This window comes from Silene latifolia, chromosome Y (genome assembly GCF_048544455.1).
Source record: "Silene latifolia isolate original U9 population chromosome Y, ASM4854445v1, whole genome shotgun sequence".
NCBI classification, from domain to species: domain Eukaryota; kingdom Viridiplantae; phylum Streptophyta; class Magnoliopsida; order Caryophyllales; family Caryophyllaceae; genus Silene; species Silene latifolia.
This window is the reverse complement of record NC_133538.1, coordinates 135,429,261-135,449,440: the sequence shown is the minus strand read 5'-3', so window position 1 is coordinate 135,449,440 and position 20,180 is coordinate 135,429,261.

The window sequence follows — 20,180 nt, the reverse complement described above, 5'->3', positions numbered from 1 at the left end:
TGTCAAAAATACATAACAAATTTATGTAACATATGACATGTGACATAAGACAAATTGACAAAAATAAAATGGACTCCATTTTATGAAAGTGCCGAAATTAGGAGGAGGATTAGGCTAAATATTGTGTTTGATTAAGTTAATGGAAAACACAATCATTTCTCTAATAAGACTAGCCATGCACCTAGTTTACATTGTGAAGATAAACTCTTGCATGCATTGGCTCACTCTCTTTTCTTCCCTCCTCTTTCCTACCCGGTTTTCCATAGGAAAATCTAAGGGTTTTTGCCTTATATTTTTGATAAAACAATACATAATGTTGTTATTGTTACTACACAATTTTCATTCATCAAAAATTAAGAATTTTAGAAAGATAAAATACTTCCTCTCCTCTCCTCTCTCAACCGGTTTTTGGGAGATTAAAAACCAAATTATTTTGGGTCAATTTTCATACAAAATTAATATTATCTAGTATCTATAATATTAATTTTAATTAAGAGTAAGCTTTGGGTATAAATCCTTGGGAGAGATCCTACACTTGGGTCTTTGTTCATCCAAAAAGGAAAGCTCAAGAACAAGAGAGAAAGGTGATCTCTCTTGTGCCCATTGAACCGAAAATCCAATGTAAGAATGGATGTTTCTTCCTTATTTTGTTTATTTGTTTGCATGAATAAGATCATTAGTTAATTTTATGACAGATTAAATTATAACATATATGAATATGTAAGTATATAGATCTACTTTTCCATCAGTCATAACCTCGCTATATACATTATAGTCACGTGCTTAAAGAAGAACATACCAATGACTTTGGTGGATGATGGCTCTGCAGTCAACATCATACCATTAAAGACAGCATACAAGTTGGGCATGAAAGAATCAGATTGGACTCCTACCAACCAAGGTGTTCGAGCATACGATGGAACACGACGTAAAGTAGTAGGGCTAATCAACCTCACTATAGCCACAGGACCAATCGAGTGAAAGGTTAATTTTCAAATAGTGGACATCGAGGCATCCTTCAATATACTTCTGGGAAGACCTTGGATTCACGCTTCCAAAGCGGTAATATCCACCTTGCACCAGAAGATCAAAATTCCTCTAGATGGTAAAGTAGTGACGATCACTTCGTCACCTATCAAGGCTGTGACAGAGAAAATGTAAAGCAACCAGGTGATCACAGACCCAGTATTTGAGCTTGAGGGTTTTCAGAGCATAAACCTTGTAGAGAGCGAACTATACTTCAACCTATACTCCAATTTAGTGGTCAACCACATACTCAAGTCCCAGGGATACTTCCCGGGAATGCCATTAAACCATGCCAAGAAGAATACCTTTGCACCTTACAAAGAAGGAAACTCTCAAAGGATACCATTAGGATTGGGATACAAGCCCACGAAAGTAGAAGCTTTAGAAATGCTTACCCAGTTCCAAAATTGTAAAAACAAAGGAATCCAGATGCGACCCTATCTCCCTACCCTAAATGGATACTTCGTTAGGGAGGGGAGTCAAGAATACTTTCATGGGTTTCCCGAACCTTGGCATTATACAGGAATACAACTAGCTGGAATCGAGGTCTTCCACGGTTGCTACTTCATCCCTTCAAAAATGGTTCCTACCGTCAAAACTCGTCAAGCACCTTGTTTAGACGAACAAGCCGTTAGCCTTATGTTTGGGGAAGACCGATTCGTCAGAGGAGCGCAGGATGAGATCATTATCATGATACTGCAAGATGACCATTTCAACCCCACAGCATTGATCACTGACGCCAGCCCGAATCAGCAGAAAGGATGGAGAAAGTCGATCAAGTGGACTAACAACCAAGGAAAGCTCTTCAAGGTCACTACTAGAGAAGGAGAGATGTTCAAGGGAGAACCTGAAGACAACGAATTCGAGTCAGAGTCAGAGTCGGAATCAGAGTCTGAGTCTAGAGAAGTCGCTAGAGAGTCTTGTTCTATCATCACTCCTCATCCCCTTATTTCTCCTAGCATAGCATCAAATAGTAATAGTAGCTTAGGAAATGTCCCAACAGCTGTCCCTTTACCGCCACTGACTACTGAATAGATGGCTTCTTTGTTTCAGCTATTTTCAAAATTTAATATGAATAAATCAGATTCTGCTTACTCCTTGTGTTTTTCTGAATGCAATTTTATTTATGATGATAATAAGGATGATCCTGACCCAGACTCAGGCGAATTACCTCCCTAATAGTTAAAGAGATACTACAAGAGGGGGAAGGGGCACCAGTTATAGAGAACACTGAACCCATCAACGTAGGAACTGAAGTGAACCCCAAGAACTTAGGATAGAGACGACCTTAAACCCAACTGAAAGGGCCAACTTTATCGACCTCCTACACGAGTTCAAGGACGTTTTCGCTTGGTCTTACAAGGACCTGCCAGGGATCGATAGGGATATTGTAGAGCATCGAATTCCAATCAAACCAGGTTTCAAACCCGTGAAACAGAAGCTTCATCGGATGAGGACCGAATAGGCTCTTAAGATCAAAGAAGAAGTCGATAAGCAATTAAAAGCCGGGTTCATCAAAGTTTTCGAGTATTCAGACTGGGTGGCTAATATAATCCCCGTACCCAAAAAGGATGGGCGAATCCGGGTTTGTGTTGATTCAGAGACTTGAACAAAGCGAGTCCAAAGGACTACTTCCCTCTACCGCACATCAACATATTGGTAGATAATACAGCAGATCACGCCTTGTTATCCTTCATGGACGGGTACGCAGGGTATAATCAGATCAAGATGGCAATATAAGATATGCATAAGACAGCCTTCGTCACTCAGTGGGGCACATATTATTATACAGTTATGCCATTCGGGCTAATCAATGCTGGAGTTACATATCAGCGCACTGCGACCACATTGCTGCATGACATGATGCATAAAGAAGTAGAGATGTACGTGGATGATATGATTATCAAATCCAAAGATAGGAAGGGGCACATCGATAACCTACGCAAATTCTTCCTTAGATTGCGCAAGTACAACATGAGGCTCAATCCTCATAAATGTGCATTCGGAGTAACGTCAGGTAAGCTTCTAGGATATGTCGTCAGCCAGAGGGGAATAGAAATTGATCCATCCAAGATTAAAGCCTTAATCGAAATGCCACAACCCCAGACAGAGAAGGAGGTTAGAGGATTTCTAGGCAAAGTGCAGTATATAAGCCGATTCATATCAAAGCTTACTATGATCTGCGAGCCCATTTTCAAGAAGCTCAAGAAAACAGATCATACCATATAGGACGACGACTGTCAAAAGGCGTTTGACAGGATTAAGGAGATACTGGCTAAGCCACCAGTGCTAATGCCTCCCCAACGAGATCAACCTCTTGGTTTATATCTCACAGTCACCGAAACAGCCATGGCGGCTATGCTCGCACAAACTGTTGGAAAAGAAGAAAGAGTTATCTACTATCTTAGTAAGAAGTTCTTAGAATACGAGTGTAAATACACACCTCTCGAAAAGATATGCCTCGCTCTTGTGCGGGCAACAAAGAAGCTACACCACTACATGCTTAGCTACTCTGTCAAAGTGTATTCTAAAATGGATCCTGTCAAATACCTCTTCGAGAAACCCGTTCTCAACGGACGTTTGGCAAGGTGGACCTTAATGCTCTCATAGTTGGATTTTAAATACGTGCCTTGGAAGGTCATAAAGGGACGCGCCGTTGCCGAGTTTTTCGCAGACAATCCTATCAATGATATCCAAGCAATAGACATGTGGTCATTTCCAGACGAGGATATCCTACAGACCAATGTAGACTCTTGGGATCTTTATTTTGATGGAGCATCAAACTTAAGAGGCTTTGGAATAGGAGTGTTGCTCATTTCTCTTGAAGGCGAACATACACCACTTTCTGTCAAACTCGACTTCGAGGTGATAAATAACGCAGCAGAGTATGAAGCTTGCCTCATTGGTCTACAAGAAGCAATGAGCTTAGGCGTTAATAATCTTTGAGTTCACGGAGACTCATCCTTGATAATTAACCAAGTTACAGGTTCTTGGAAAATTCGAAGTGAAAGTCTAGCGCCTTATTAAGCTAGGATAGATCAAGTCGCCCAATTCTTAGATCAAGTCACTTATCTACACCTACCTCGTGAAGAGAATCAATTTGCAGACGCTCTTGCGAAACTTACAGCCTTGATCAATATGCTAGACAACATGGTCGAAATGCCTTTATGCATTGAACGGCGATCAGAAACAGCCTATGTACACCACCTTACAAACGAAGAAGAAAGCCCAGAGGAACCCTGGTTCCAAGACATTCTAAACTTCAAACTCAATGGTACATATCCACCGGATATGGATAAGAGGGGACAATGCGCAATACGCCTACTAGCCTCTCAATACCTCTTCATGCAGGGAGAATTGTACAAAATAACACCTCTTGGTGTCGTCTTGCATTGCCTTGATCAATCACATGCATAGAAGGTGATGGAGGAAGTTCACGATGGAGAATGCGGTCCTCACATGAGTGGACCCATGATGGCAAAGAAAACCACACATCTAGGATACTACTGGACGACAGTGGAGTCAGATTGTATTAAATACGTCAGACATTGCCATAATTGTCAGATTTGCGGGAATGTGCAACATGTTCCTCCCTCAATGCTTTACACCATGACATCTCCTTGGCTATTTTCTGCTTGGGGAATCGACATCATCGGGAAGATTACTCCAGCCGGGACAGGAGGTCACTGTTTCATTTTGGTAGCTATCGACTATTTTACTAAATGGGTCGAAGCGGCATCCTACACTGCTCTTACAGCTAAACATGTGGCAAAGTTCATACAAACCAATATCATCTGTCGATATGGTTGCCCACATGAGATCATCAGTGACAATGGGTTGTATTTCCAGGACGAGGCCGCACAATTGCTAGCCAAATATAAAATCAAGCACCACCATTCCTTGCCTTACAGACCTCAAACTAACGGCACGGTGGAGGCAGCAAACAAAAATGTCGTCATGATCCTCAAGAAAATGATCGACAATTATCGAGATTGGCCTAGCAAAATACCTTTTGCGCAATGAGATTATCGCACTTCAGTTAGAATGCCCACTGGGGATACTCCTTTCTTTCCGACTTATGGCATGGAAGCTGTGAAACCAGTTGAATTAGAAATCCCGTCCCTACGCATTTTGCTCGAAAGTCAAATCCCAGAAGCTGAATGGAATAGGGATCGGTATGAAGAACTCATCCTCTTGGATGAACGAAGGTTGCGCGCACTACATAACGTGCAGATATATTAGGCGCGTATCAAACGAGCCTTTAATAAACGGGTTAAGCCCAGGAACATCAAAGAAGGAGATTTGGTGCACAAATCAGTCAAAGCTCTCCTACCTGTCGATCCACGAGGAAAGTTTAAACCTAACTGGGCCGGACCTTTCTTAGTCAAGTCCATACTCTCAGAAAGTGCGGTTAGGATTACGGACTTAGATAGGAATGAATTTTCTAATCCTACCAACTTAGACCAATTGAAACGGTACTACCCTTAGCATAGGACAGAAAACGCGCCTCGCGTAACCCACGTGCCGCTTATGCGACACGAAATAAAACCGGCCCCTGTCCAGCTAAAGCTTATGTCTCTATGCTCTTGCGTTTTGACATTTCGACATCCTCATATCATCAAATAAATTGAATTGTACTCCCTTTAGGAGTAAGTAAAAAGCACATGCTTATTTTTCTAAAGTTCATTACAAGCTCTTGCTTCGAACAATTATTCTTTTACATTTACTCGAACTACGCACAGGGTTTGATTTCATTTTTTTCTAATGAATACGTAGGCAATCCTTCACAGGATACAACCCATTATTTTTTTTTTAAATGTAAATAGAAGGACATTTGAATTTGCATTTGAAATTCGACAAGAATAATAAAAGAAAATCACAACGGTTTCTTAACTATTTAATATTTTATTCATTGTTCCATAAATAATAATAATACGCCAAATACATATAAAATAAAATGCTGAAATAAATGCTAGGCTAGGATTCTAAAAACTCCGTCGTTTATTACAAATTAATAATAAATAATACTATAATAAATGATTAAGCTATTCTTCCATTTTCCTTTTGCCTTTGTCATCCTTATCATACTTCTTGTCTCGACCACGAGCCGGGCGCTCTTGTGCTATCTCCGACCTAATCACCAACGGTCTCTCTCGCGGTCTAGCCTTACCATTTCGATCTATCACCATCTTCTCGGCAGGAGCAGCTCTCGGTTTCTTCGACGGACGAGTAACTAGGAATCCGGCTTCTTCTTCCTCTTCGGTCAAGTACTTTTGATTCTCCTGTGCTACTTCGCGAATCTGGTAATCCACAGGCTCATGTTTCCTCAGCTTTTCGCGTTCTTCAGGGATACAAGTCTTTCGTCATTGCAACTATGAGTCAGATACCCATAAGGAGCCAATAGGAACTGGTATGAACCACATGTTCCTCTGAGCCCACCTGATTACCCACTCTCGGCAAGACTCCCTAGTGTGTGCCAATGCAGTTTGAGGAACGGTATCAAGCTTCGGAATCTTATGCCTAAGGCCCACTTGCCTCATCAATCTCTCCGGAAAAATGCAAATCATAAATTTCAAGCAAGGGATACGAACTGACCGTGTCGAATCCAAAGATGAGACTTTAGTGACTGACCTGAGATGCCACCACGGCATAATCCATCGGATCAAGGGACCACCTTCGCTCTTCAACTTATTTTCCCAATAGTTGCATACCCGGAGGAAGTCCACCATATAGAGCCTCGTTCTCATTGCAATTGATCGAGCATGGTATCCTGGCACATTAACTGGGGGCTCGATCAACCACAGCCGTCCCATCAGCCAAACCTGCAAAAGTAGATGGGAATTAATGCCCATGTTTCAACACAAACAAAAAAACAAAAAAAAAAGAAAATAAAAAGAGAAAAAACAGAAAATAAAAAGGACGGTTGAAAAAGTAGTAGGTTCTCACCTGCAGAATGACGGGACTTCCCAAATAAGGAAGCTTGCGGTTGGCCTTTCTGTTATCCAAACCAAGAATGGTCTCCCCTAAGCAAAGGCATGCTGGGCTCTTACGCAGTTCCATTTGTTCCACTAGGCTCAGAAAACGGGGATCACCTCTCATGTCATCATCAACATGCCCTCGAAGGACATAGCAATGAAGTAGACAAAACCCGAAGGCCTTGCGCCTCTCAACATAAGAAATAGATGGGTCCTCCCTATTTATAAATCGACTGATAAAGTCAAACATGCGGACACCTTTTGAGGTCACAAGACGGTCCACCTCAGCCTTGGTCAATCCAAGCAAGTCCCTAAATTTATTCTTATATCCTTGGGAGCTAAGGGGTACAACCGGTGTATTTTCTGGGTCCCATCCTCCAATAGTGGCTATTTCTTCAGGGAAAGGACAAATATCGCCTCCAGGAAAGGCAAACACGTGAAAATTTGGGTCCCAATACTCAAGACAAGCATAAAAGAAAGGTTTCACAACTTTCACTAACTTGAGACTCAAGATCGATCCCATATTAAAAGCACCCATGTCATGTTTCTCAACATTTGTGAATTCATTCGTCCACTCCTTGAGACGGTTTTCAAAGGCATCCATAATTTTGGAAGAATTTTGAGAAGATATGAGAGCTTTTATGTAATAGACAGAAGAAAGAAGAAGAAATTGTGTGAATAAAAGCTTCCCCGAAGTCTCTATTTATACTATTCGCTATTTCCTAATTTATGTCGAGGTCTGCCAAACTGGAGAAATGACGCAGCATCTACTGTGCCTCTTCGAAGAGTCGCAGCACTTGCTGCGCCTCTTCCCCAGACCCTTTTCCGTGTTTTTCGGCTTTGGATCTTTCCTAATTTGCTTCCGGCTATAATTTCCTACTCCTATGGGATCTAAATTTGGTAATTTCGTCAAATTACCAAGTTTTATGTTTCCTATTTCTTTTCGGGTTCGCTTTTCGAGACAAAGTCGACATTTTTGCCAAACGAGCACACCTACCCTTTTTTTATTTATTTCTTTTTTTAGGGGAATCATTTCACTCCTCTTTTCAATACATTTCACACTTAGTCATTTATTTTAAATTTTTTTTAGGGAGTAGCCCTCCCTATTGTCCGGTCATTTTGCTCATTTTTTGGGCATTTTTGCGCATTTCTAAGCGTTTTTTGCTCATTTCTGGGCATTTTTTTTTTTCATTTTTCACACTTATACATTTCTTTTAATTTTCTTTTTTTAGGAGGTAGCCCTCCCTACTGTCCGGTCATTTTTACTCATTTGTGGGCATTTCTGCGCATCGTCGCGCATTTTTTGTCACTTTTGGACATTTTTGTCATTTTCGCTCACTTTTGGGCACCTTTTTTACTTTTTTCCATTTTGCGCCAATTTAGGCCACCTATATGCTACATGTTTTACATGTAAATTCTATGTAAATTTCGGCAGCATGACGGCACAAACCGTCATCTACCAAACCTGTTCTTTTAAGCTAACCTGCAGGAACAGAAAACACCCAACAGCAAAGGCACTCAGGCCATTATATACACAACCAAAAGAAAGTGTATACATTAAATTGGGGGCTCTCGCCCAAAATAAAGTCCGAAAAGTCCAAAATGTACAAAGTGTATACAAGACAACAACAAAAGAAGGGTAGCTACTCCTGGTCGCCACTCAACTCAGCCGCAGTCACCTCGAGGGCGGCGATCTCGGCGTCTCTGACCTCGAGCTCCTTCAACAGACGAGCCGTCTCCTCACGGGACTCCGCCAACTCCCGCTCCAGGCCACTTTCGTGCTCCAGGTCACGCTCTCTCTGTATACAAATGAAGAAATGCCTCATTTCAATCTTTTCAAAAATGCAAGAAATTGCAACAAAATGAAATAAGGGGAATGAGAGGTTCATACCTGTCATCCTCGGCCACCTACGAATGCCTCGATTGCCATAGCCCGCAGCCGGTTGGCCACCCTCCACAATGCCATGTACCGAGATGGTGCTACCTGCATTCGAATACAAAGAAGGTTCAAAAAATAGAACAAATGCATTCTTATGCGATAAAATGATGAAGACAGCCAAAGATGGGGGCTCACCCTCCTCACCAGGTGTTGCCACTCCTCCAAGCCAGCGTCGGTCACCTCCTTGCCAAAATCGCAGAGCTCTGAGATGTCGTCATGCCCGCCGTGTCAGTGTACTCGAGTGTCTCTAGGTAAGCTGGGGGCTCGACGCCTGCCACCTCGATCTCCTACAAGGTTCAAATGCCTCTTTATTTGACGATCGTTCGTCATTTGTCAAATCGATTCAAAAACAAGGAAAAGGTAAGATACTTACCACGATCGGCCAGTACGCCAACCTCCGGTGAACGAACTCGGAGTACTCCTCGCCAGGAAGAAGGAGGGCGTCGCCACTAGCGTCAGCCAAGTCGGCCTCTCTCTCAGCCTCAGAAGGCTCCCTAAACATCGTCCGTGGAGGATCGATGGGAACCGTGAAGGTGTCACGAGAGCACTGCCAATTCAAATGCTCGCCCAGTTACCACACAGGTCCCATGGACGTCCTCAGCAATAGCCGACTCGAACTCCTGGGACGAAGAACCTTGGCCACGAAAGCTGGAGCGTCAAGGTAGTCCTCCCAAGGTCTAGGCACCCACTAAAATAAGGAAACAAGGGGTCATTCCTATGATCGGCTCTAAGTGGGGAGGGGGATCATTCCTATGATCACTTCAAAATGAAAGATGGAAAAAGAAAATTAATCAAATAAGGATCAAAGGCACTTACGTCCTCCAACTTTAGGGCATTCACACCCTTCCGACAAACATCGTAAGAAGAGCGCTGGCTCTTCCTACGGCACACCACCAAGTCTCTCACGACAGGGTACACCCTCGGCTCGGGCTCCGTCCTCTTGGGCGCGAAGTTGAGAAAGTAGGAGTACACCCACGCCTGCAGACAAGATAATCATTTATTCTCTACGATAATGATCTTTCATAACTCAATAGCAATAAAAAAAAGAAAGAAATAATGATCTTTCATAAATGCAAAATAAAGGTTCATACCTCCAACAAGAGTCTAGGACCGACAGTAGCAGTAGAAGTCCCCTTCTCCATCAGCTCTGGACGTACCATGGCCCTCATGTAGCGAGTGAGGACCGCGAAGCCAGGAGTAACCCAGTCCCACTGACCCAAGCTACTTAAGTCAGACAGAAAAGAAAGAAGCTTCGTCGACAACCTCTCCCCCTTGTCTCCAAGATAAATCGAAGATAAGAACCACCACAACCACAGACGAGCCCTCTGTTCAGCAGTGCAAGGAGGAGGAGGCACCATCCTCCCATCCATCCTCACCCTCGCCGAGGTCCTACCCGCAAAGTAGTCCCTGACGTAAGAACTCGGCACCAACCCGGGAACGCTGGCAGCACCTGCTGCCAGGTTCCAGCCGATCACCCTCCTCACCTCGGTCGAGTCTACTCTCATGGCCGTCAGCGGCCACACCAAAGTCTCATCTCCACACGGCAGACCCGAGATCATGCCGTAGTCCTCCAAAGTGACCCCGACCTCTCCAAAAGGCATATGGAAAGTCGAGGTCGTGTTCCAGTAACGATCAAGGAAAGCTCGAATCAGGCAAAGGTTAGCCCGAATCTTCCTTTCCTTAATCACCCTCCAAGCTCCGACCAAAGCCCTGAAGGCTCCTAGCTCGACGATGGCCTTCTCCTCCTCTGTCAGTCTCTCGAAAGCCTCAATCATCATCGTGTAGCCGGAAAAGGACCTCATATTCCCGGCATCATGTATCAATCCAAAGCAAAGCTATCTTTAGCATAAGACAAATAAGAAATGAAACGACAAGCAAATAGGAAAGGTAGTAAGAAATGACAAGTTTGAAACTTACCAGACTCCTCGCCGTCCTGTAAGACAAGTGGCTCTCTGCTGCCCAAATGAGATGTTTACCATCCCATTTCTCGGCCCACTCGGGTGCACCCACAAGTTGGCGACCACGTCGTCCCACGTTGGCCCTCCTCAGGACCTCCTCAAACTCCTCCTCGAGCACCTCCTCCTGTCTCTCTCCACCCACAAGAGCAAGGTAAGGGTCAAAGTCTACGTCTATGGGTGCCCTCCCCGACATAGAAGGTATGTCACCTGCAAAATCAAAGTAAACCAGGCCATGTCAAGCCACGACAAGCCTCGGTGAGGTCATTTCAAGCACTTTATTTTTAGCCCTAAAGGTGGATTTCCGGCCATCTTTGGCCACTTCTTTCAAAACCCGACCACACACGTAGAAGGTTGGGGCAAGTCAAGTCTAAATTCAAGCCTAGTTGCGGGTTTGAGTCGAAATTTCGGCAGCATTTCGCTATAATAGCGATTATGCCCTAGAAAAGTGTCCTAAAAGAGTTGTCACAAATCGAAAATTCGACATGATAGCAAGTTTACCCATTACACAAGGGTTCCAAAACACCAAATTTCATCAAAAATGGACAATCCTAAGGGCATTTTCGAAACAACTGAGAAACCGTCTCATTTTTCGCCAAATGCTCAATACTTGACGAAAATGCAAAATGAATACATGGTTATGTTCCTAATATTGCCAATTATCAATTTTTAATATCAATTTTATCAAACAAATCCATTAGAGGCAAAAGCCCCAATTTTTCGACATTTTAAAGGGGGGGCCCTAATTTTCGGCCCTAATTCAATCAAAAACGCGAATTAAAAGCAAGAATGTGATACATACCTCGATTAGTCATGATTTATGGCACGAATTGATTAGGTTTTGACGAGTTTTGGTTGGAATTTGAGAGAATTTGAAAGGAAATTGTGTTTTGTTATTATGAAATAAACACACGGTTTATCGGGTTTTTACCCGGGCAGGGACAAGCCTAAGAAATGACGCAGCATTTGCTGCGCCCTTTCCAAATACCGCAGCTCTTGCTGCGCCTGTTCCCCAGCGTCTTTCCAGCTCAAATTTTGAAAGTTTGTTGTAAGTTTGTTATTTGTGGGCCCAAGTTTTGTGTGCCTCTTCTCCTACACCTTATATCATATATTTAGTTCTTTTGGGCGTTCCTTTCGTCTGGACCCATGTTTTCTAAACGGACTGCAAAGCCGTCACGATGTTTTATCTCCCAGCAAGGAATTTTTTTGAACACAGTTCACGAGCTTCTTAGTCATTATCGGGATTTCGCTTGCAACAACCGACCGGATTTCCAACGGTGCTTAGGACGCGCCACTATCAGTCAAGCCTCTTTATTTTCCTCGACGGTGTTTAAGACACACCTTTATCAAAACATTTATTATCTCCGCGAGAGTTCATGACAGCCGATGCACTTCTCGAGAGATGGAGTTTTTTTTAAAGCAGATTTCACAGGAATGATTTAATTCGGACAGAGTCATCCATATTTTCCCCAGCGCAGCAGTATTTTACAGTATTGCTCACTCAATATTTGTTCCATGACGATCAAGATATTCCTAATCGTCAGTATATTCCCCGCGAGAGTTCCCTTGAGACCGACGCAAGCAAATTCCCCCAGCAATTTTTACCGACGTCCTGCTACCCTCAATATTATTTATTCCCGGAGTTTGGCAAAGGTGTCGCTCTCCAGAAGTTCTCATACCATTCGTCTCTTTTAGGTTCACATACCCAAGTTCATACACCTAGCTCCTTAGAGTCCCGCACCCTAGCATAATCCTTACATTTAGCTCCTACGCACCTCCGGGAACATCTCGGGAAAGAAGTCTCAGGTATGATTTTTTCTTATGGCTGGAGAGCTTCTCTACATAGTCTAATGGACTTTAAACGATCCTCCCTGATAGTCGCCAGACTCTAAAATGTTCCCGACAACAGGTCCTTGCTTCAGACCCCTTGAACTGCCTCGCGTCGCCATAGTCGTCAGGTTGTAATCTTTGATTGACCTGATGGCTATACTTTGACTTTCGCCTTGTCCAAGCCTCAGTAAAAGTGGGGGCTCTGTAGATACCTCATTTTTACACCTTCCGCCAACCACCTAGTAATGATTGGGCCGCATGTTTGGTACGCAGAACGATTTATGACAATCTGTAAGTTTATCGTCAAGTGATAGCTCAAACACTTATGTCTACTCCTTGGTCATCATCTACATGTCAATACGGTCGTTTTGACAGTAATTAGAGTTCATTTTGAGTCCGGGTCAAAAACTGCTTCATTTTCTAAGAAACCGTTTAAAATGCCGAGTCGGAATGTTCTAGAATATTCCGGATATTCTAGAAACAACAGTTACCAAACGTCGAGAAGAAACACAGCAGGAGTTGCGCCTCTTTGAAGGGTCGCACCACCTGCTGCGCCTCTTCCAGAGGCTGCCGCTGCTCCTCCTCGTCTTCTTCTTCCTCAGTTTCTGTGGTTTTGTTCTTTTTGTCTTATTTTTCTTTCATTCCTTTGTATATAAACCATGTCTTAATATTCTCTTTCAATTATAACGTTTATTTTCGACTTAAATCCCTTATAAATCGATATTTGCGGGTTTTCGTCATTAAATCAAAATCGGATTTTAGAGACTCGATTTGTCCATATCAAGTTTCTGGAATTTGTCTTTTGTACATGTTTTCCATTGTTTATTTTCAGTTTATCAATTTTCTTCATCGTAAATAAATTTAATTCGTTTTTAACTCGTTTTAATTTGTTTTAATCCGTGTTTATCGTTTTTATGACGGTGTTATATGTAATTAACCTGCTAAATCACTTTCACTTGAGTTTAATATCGATAACCAATCGTAAAACATACCAATCAATCGTAAAACATACCAAAGAACATTAACTACCCGCCGTTTTGACTTCACAGCCAGAGATTAACCCAAGAACAGACGCAGGAATAGTTGCGCCTCTTCCAAGGGACGCAGCTGTGCTGCGCCTGTTGTGAGATGATCTTTGTGCCTGAACTTTCTGTTCTCGCGTTAACGTAGCTTTAATTAGGTGTTTAATTAACTAATAATCGTAGTATCACCCTTAATCTGCCCTATTTTCGTCACTTTAATTTCTAACATTTATTTTCTTTTCTTCAAATTCCGTCTTAAATGTATTTTTGACGTAAATCAGTTAAATCATTGTAATTCATTGTAATTTTAATTATTGCTATTTATTTATCGCTATTTATTTATCGTTTATTGTGTGGTTTATTTACTTGTTCCTCATATGTAATTAATTCTTAAATTTCAATTCGACATAATTGAGTGCTAATTACGTGTTCACCGACATAGTTTAATTCACATGCTAGGACTAAAACGTTGGATGTTGCATTACATGCATATAATCGACAACATATCAAATATGAATAATTTCCCTAATCATTAGTAGAGGCCGCTATCGAGGCGGGCGGGATTAGGTGTTCAGTAAAAGGACTTCCTAATATGTACCCTCACCCCTTACTCCAGATCTCTGTGAACATCCGTGTTCATTGGCATCCACGAGAGTCATTCTAGACATAGAATGCTAAGGGTAACGAGTTCTTAGTGTTCACGTCACTACTTTGTGTCTTGACATGACACGAGGTATTCGAACGGTTCCAATTTTCAATAAAAATTGGCGGCGACTCCACAAATGCACGCTTATTCAAGCGCCTCCGCGTGCGCCGCCGTGTGGCCAATGTCCACACATGCTAGATGCATACATGTTAAATTTACGAAGTTGAATTTCTTAGTGTTTAAGGCATAGGTCGATACAACAGGCCATGCCAATCATCAATACCAATAATCAAATATTAATATTACTATTATAGAATATACTATTAAGATCAACTCAAATACAATAACAAGAATATTTTTAAGATAACGTCTATTTATACCCACCCACCATTTATAAAACATAGAATCCTTCACTTGTGGATGCTAGGTCTTCGAGAGGATTAGTTGGTGGATGTTTTAGAGAGATTTCAAGGAGTTTAGAGAGCGGTGTGATAAGGTTGGGGGAGTGAATTTAGGTGAGAAATCTGAAAAGATAAGCTTTGAAAGCGACACTCCACCAACCAAGATTCTCGCATAAACTATACTCGACCGGCACTCAGTCGAGTGAGAGGTCCACTCGATCGAGTGGGGGCTCACTCGGTCGAGTGGATGGTCACTCAGTCGAGTGACCAATTTCCATAACTTCCACCCTTCAGCCAAAGTGCACTCGATCCTCCACTCAGTGGCAGAATTCAAGCTGGACTAGGGAGAGTTGGGTCATTTCGCATTCAAGTTATTTTCGGGTATGTTGTTTTCAAGTCAATTATTTGGACAGAACGGTCTGTTTGCGATAATAAATATTCGGGTCGGGTTAAATAGGGTGAGTCAATTTAGGTTTTGGTCATATTTGGGTCCTCAATTCGGGTTCGGATCGAGTTTTTTTTGGATCGGGCCATTCGGTCGGTTTAGTTTTGCTAGGTCTAATAATGAGGGTAAGAGCACTCTTTAGAACCAGAGAGGCTTAATGAGAAACTTTTGAAGGAGCAAAATTTAAATTCATTGTCATAAACGTTCGAAGAACCATTGACTATAATAGAGGATATCAAACACTGTTTAAAGGAGGGGTCCGAAAAGAATGGATTTAAGAAGTCTAAGGGTGTAGAGTGTACCACTTATATATTAGTCATTATCATACTTTACTTACAAAGATGCAAAGAGAGAAGACGTGTACTGTGTACATATTATATGTAAAACATGCAATGTTAAATTAAATAAAACACAAATGAATTGTCATTTTTGTTTTGTTTTATCAATAAAACCTCTCAAAACTACTATCTAAAGGGAAAAAACGCGTTATCGAAATGTCAATTAGTTTACCTTGTAAAATCATATGTTCAATCAATAATGATCGTTAAACAAATTATAAAGCAATAAAATTGTTCTACACTCTCCTTTAAACACACAAAAAAAAAAAAAAAAAAAATAACTAAAACGTTTACACATTATACATTTAGCCAATTATTTAGAATATGTGCAACGCACATGCAACATACTAGACACTAAAGTATTTATTTAGTTGTACTTTGAAAAGTAATAATAGCAAATATATCAATGAGTTGCACAATATTAGGTACAAATTAATTAATCCTATGATCAATTTTTTAAATAAAATTAATCTATATATAATCGAATTTAGGAGTAGTACCTATTAGCTATCTTAATCTCTAAGATATAAAATATTTATTTAGTTATCCTTTCAGATATAAACATATATATCTATATACTAGGCCTGAAACTTTTAATGACTCATATCCATACATGCGCACGACAATAGTGATGACTTCCTCGAATACAAAATCTCTTTCATCCTTAAGCGAAAACAATATCAATTGCGGTCATGCTACGCCATAATGATAAATACGAGTTAGGGGCACTCACTTAATCATGTTGAAATTTATCTGTCGAAACCAGATTTTAGTCATGACTAGCTTTAAGTAACAATGTCAAGAACAAATTCACTGAGGGATTAAAGTTCTACATTGATAATAGGGAACAACTGTACCCGGGCCACACGGAAAATATCATTTACAAAAACGTTTTTACACATCTACCAAATTAGGTGTCTTATTATATATTTTGCATGAATTTCATAAGGAACAACCATTCTTAATTGTAGATAGGCAAAAACAAATTCTTTTATTTAGAGATCTAACAAATTCTCCAAACATGATACATATATAATTGAGATACTTGTTATTTTGCATACCGCCATTGAACTTTTCCATCGTAGCATGCTTACAGACTCGAATATATTGGTAATGTTAAAGGTTAATCTATTTTGCGAATCTCATAAATGTCAGCCTCAAGTATCATATGTTCATTTTGATGAATTAAACCACATTATCGTCAATAACGTTTTATATTAACTAAAAACTGGTGGTGTGTATAACAATAGGAATAGGTAACTACATAATATAAGGGGTTGTTTGGTTACCCACTAAATTACACAGGAATTCTAATTCATGTGATTTGTAAAATGGGTAGGTTGTTTGGTTACTCCAATTCACATGAATTGGAACGTTTCATGAATTCCAATTTCTCCATAATGGAGTAAGTTGTTTACCTAGGTCTCCATAGGTAAGTGGGAATGACTACATGAATTACAATGCTTATATGTAACCAAACAACATTTTCTAATTCATATGAACTCTAAAATCATGTGATATGACACTTCCTAGGCATTGTAAGTTCCCGTATATAACCAAACGACTCCTAAATGTATCTTTGAATGTTATACAAGTGATATAACTAATACTAAAGGAAGTAGCTTTTATATTAAAGGAACTGATGATCCATCAATAATCAACTAGATCAATATCAAAGTTTTGTGTGTTTCAATTTTCAACATAATTGAACTTTTTTTTTTAATTAATTTAGCTAACTTCTACATACTACCAAACTATGGTCATGTAAACCAACGTTTACGTACAATCTGTTGTTCAAAAAATTCTTAGGATGTTCAACATGCATATTGTTAAAATAAATCTAATAGGAGTCTCGTGCATTGCACGGACTTTCCAAGTAGTATTCTCGTATTTAGTATCCTACATACTTTCTACTCTAACATACTTTACAGCTCCTTATCTATGCCTTCTCATATTTTATTGTCATAAGGAAACAATCATTATCTCGTCCATTTGATTTATCACAAGATGTTACGTAGATTTCCTCGGTAAACATGATTAATGGACCGCTTTGTACACTCCGTGTTAAATTATAAGCTTCACTCAACAATGGACTAACAAGGTAGTTTGCCTTAATCAGTTGGGCCGGATAACTATTTGTAGGACTTTGTTATGGAATAAGATGTCAAAATTAGAAAGCATGAAACAAAGATCTACGAATGGTTTTATGCCATTTTTAGTAACTTTTCGGGAAATAAGCGTAAAGAGCCGTTAATTATAACATTGTCAATTTTCATTTAGTCACTAAATTTTAGCCTCATCATCGGATATCCTTAAGGCTAGTAGACAACTTTGAGGTGTCTACAGTAATGTTTAATTATCACTTTATCGAAAAAATGAAGGTTAAATCATATCAGTTGTATGGCCGACTCTTTGCACATAGTACCTCATAACCAATATGAGGTGTTCTTTGATAAGGGTTATTTTCTAATTATGTGGTAATTAGTTTACAATACACTATTATAGTCTATATATGACATTTAATGAACACAAATATATAAGGGCCTCTAATGAATAATATTTCACATTTGTTAGTGAGAATTGTCACTCTACTTTTTTTTTATATGTACAGTTATATATATTTTATATACGTAAAATATAAAAGTGTATAATTAGAAAAATAATTAATCTAGAGGAAGAGAAAGGAAGGGAAAGGAAAGAGAAAGGGAAGGAAAATGGAAGCGGAGGGAGGAAGAAGCACAAAGAAAGGGGAAAGAAAAGAAGTGCCAAAGGGGGAGGTGCAAGGGAAAGAGAAGGCGCAAGAGAACCTTATTGACCTTTCATGATTCTATGTAAGGAGGAAGGGAAGAAAAAGGGAAACGGAAGGGGAAAGAGCAGAAGCGAAGGGAGAAAAAGGCTCAGATGAAGGGGAATAAGGAGAATGTACGAAGGAGGAGGCGGAAGGGAAAGGGAGAGTAGAAAGAGAAGTTCACGAAGTTTCACATGATTCAAAGTACAGTCATTACTAATTTTTTCGAAATATTTCATAAAATTTCCTAAGAGCCCCATTGTCTGTAGGAAATGCCGAGGTCATTTTCGGGTGACTAGAAGACGTGAATATTTCACACATCTCTATGGCAAAAACGTCAGCGTTTTATGCCTCAAGCACATGTTGTGCATTGATGTTCCGCACCTCCCAATGGAGTAAGGTTTATTCTTTTTGCGAAAGTCATGACTAGGTTGTGGATTATCCTCGTCAATGCCATAGTTTGATTGTGGTCTCATCCTATCTCTGCTATCGGTTGAGCGTGAATAATTGATAGATTTTACTCAATTATCTTTTTGTAAAAAGAAAATGCATATATAATGATAGCGTGATTAAAAAAAAAATGGTTTAAAATAGGGGAAGTGTTAAAATAAAAAAGGGAAATTTTATGTTGTGCCCTTAGTTTTTGGGATTTCTATCTTGTACCCCTACCTTTTATATATTCTACATTGTACCCTTTATTATAAACTTGGCAAACAGGTCAATCGGGTCGGGTGAATTTTGGGTCTGGTCATTTCGGGTCTGTAGGTTCGGATCGGGTCATTTTTCGGGTCAGCTATTATCAAGTTATTTATGGATAGTAATCATTTTGCAACAATAAACATTTGGGTCGGGTTATACTGGGTCGGGTCAATTCGAGTTCGGATGTCGGGTCAATTTTACACTTGAACTTCTTGTTATTCATCATAACCTCCTCCAACTCTCCATTAACTTTATCTCTCCTCAAACAAACCTTAAACTTCATTCCAACTCACTGACGTCGTATCACCATCCTCTTAGAGAAGCATAACAAATTACTTTTAACAACCATAAACCACGATTAAAAACTTCTATTATGAAGCATGAAATGATAATGGAGTTTTCATGATTTTAGTTAGATTCGTATACTATTAATTGAGTTAAGTAGGTAATTTAGCGGGCTAATAAGTAAATGAGTAGCTTAATGGGTAATTGGAATGCTAAAGAGGCGAGTTAATAGTTCAACTAATAAAATAAGTTCGTGAAGACGATAAATAAGGTCACGACTAATGTATAATGTTTACTCGGGTCACTCTGGTCGGTTATGGGTCGGGTCAAAACGGGTCGGGTTATATCGGGTTCGGGTTATGTTGGGTCAGTGACGGGTTCGAGTGGGTTCAGTTCATGTCCAGTCATCTTCGGGTTGGGTCATCAATGGGTGGCAAGTTGGTTCGGGTCATTAACGGGTCAGTATCGAGTCAGGTTATCAGCATATATTTTATCTTATGTATTTAGTTTTAGATGGTAATTTTATGTTTAAACAAAGGGTAGTTGTATTAATGGTGATTTTAAGAAAAAATAATTAAGATGAATGTTCATTTGGTCTTATATAAGCTATCAATTGAGGTAGTTTATTATCGGGTTAAGAAAATATCGGGTCACGGGTCAGGTGGGAAAAAATAAGGCTGTTAATCTGTTATCGGTTATCGAGTCGGTTCAGATCGGTTTCAGTTCACCCAGTTTTCGGGATGTATCGGGTCGAGTTTCGGGCAAGCCGGGTCGGGTTCTCGGATCACGTCAACTTGCCAACTCTAGGCAGGAAATACTGAATAGGGGGGA